Source organism: Octopus bimaculoides, chromosome 5 (assembly GCF_001194135.2).
Source record: "Octopus bimaculoides isolate UCB-OBI-ISO-001 chromosome 5, ASM119413v2, whole genome shotgun sequence".
Lineage (NCBI taxonomy): Eukaryota > Metazoa > Mollusca > Cephalopoda > Octopoda > Octopodidae > Octopus > Octopus bimaculoides.
The window spans coordinates 54,034,061-54,035,943 of record NC_068985.1 but is presented as its reverse complement, the minus strand read 5'-3'; positions in this window follow the sequence as shown (position 1 = coordinate 54,035,943).

The following is a 1,883-nucleotide window of genomic DNA, read 5'->3' as shown; positions in this document are numbered from 1 at the left end:
TTAAGCTGGAAGCATCCGAATTAGTCTTGTGTAACCCACTTCATGGTGGCGCAAGAAGAGGAAAACGTCACGCATCGACAACTTGATTGTAGACATTAGCCTGGATATCAAGGCAGTGATGATGGACTGAGAAGTGTGGCAAGTAGACATTTGCTGTGGCCCAGGTTGGAACCTGACAATAATGATAACAATATGCATTATCTCCTCGCCTCAATATTTTAATGAGGTAATTATGTTAATAATACAGTAGGGTAGGCATGAGAGGCTGGATCTGGTCAGTTTGAACATGAAACAGAAAATTTGAGCTTGACATTGCGGGTTTAAATGCTAAAGGGTTAATATCTCTCTTTCTCTATCTCTCTCTCTTTCTCTCTCTCTCTCTCTCTATATATATATATATATATATCTCTCTCTTTCTCTCTCTCTCTCTCTCTCTTTGTGTGTGTCTCTTACCCCACCTCCAGGTGTACAGCTATAACTGCTGACATGTTGAAGTTCATCCTATTTCAAGTGATGAATCCCCCCCCCCCATCATCATCTTCATTATTTACTGTCCATTTTTCTATGCTTGTATGGGACAAATGGAAATTGTTGAGGCAGATTTTCTGTGACCAGAGGCCTTTTCTGACATCAGCCCTCACCTATTTCCAATCATGGTAATGTTTCCCCTTGGCTGGACATAATTTCCATGGAACACTGGACACAAACAACATCATTTGTACGTCAGTGATATTCATTTACAACCATCATGTGATATCTAGACAAGGGCATGCACACACACACACATTTATATAGAATGGGCTTCTTTCAGTTTTCATCTACCAAATCCACTCACCAGGCTTTGGTTGGCTTAGGGCTATAGTAGAACTCGTTTGCTCGAGGTACTGCTCCATGGACTGATCCTAAGACCACATGGTTGGGAGGTAAGTTTCTTAACTGCACAATCGTGTCTATGAATAAACATGTAGGTACGATGATAAAAATAATAGTGATGATGATGGTACTGCTGGTGCTAGTGGTGATGATAACATTGATGATAAATTGACCTAAATAACAAATTAGTAGACACCATCTTCCCATGACACAAGATTTCAAGGACTTTAGTATATCAGAAATGTGTAGAAAATTTCAAAATATGAAGAAATGGTCTGATAGGGAGTAATACTATGAGTCCTGATGCTGAGAGAAGGGCTTCTCAGATTTCCTCAACTCTTCCACAAATTCACGAGTCCTTATCATCATCACCATTTTAATGTGCACTTTCCATGCTTGTGTGGATCTGATGAAATTCATTGAGGAAGATTTTCTCTGGACGTGTACTACTCCTGTTTCTTCAGCAAGCTAAAATTTTCCCTGGAAAATCTTCTGTAAAAGACATGTCTAGTACAATAGCTGGATATGTTTTTATAGAAGACTGCACATACAAAACTGCCTCTGTAACATCATCATCATCATTGTTTAACATCCACTTTCCATGCTAGCATGGGTTGGACGATTTGACTGAGGACTGGTGAACCAGATGGCTACACCAGGCTACAATTTGGCAGAGTTTCTACAGCTGGTCGCCCTTCCTAACGCCAACCACTCCGAGAGTGTAGTGGGTGCTTTTACGTGCCACCGGCATGAAGGCCAGTCAGGAGGTACTGGCAACAGCCATGCTTAAAATGGTGTATTTTAAGTGCCACCTGCCCAGAAGCCAGTCCAGGGGCACTGGTAACAATCTCGCTCGAATGTCTTTACACGTGCCAGGAAGGCGATGCTGGGCACATGTGCCATCACGATTTCGTTTTTGCTTGCCCCAACAGGTCTTCGCAAGCCAAGTTTAGTGTCCAATGAAGGAAGGTACGCATAAGTGGACTGGCTACACCCCTGGCAGAGACCTT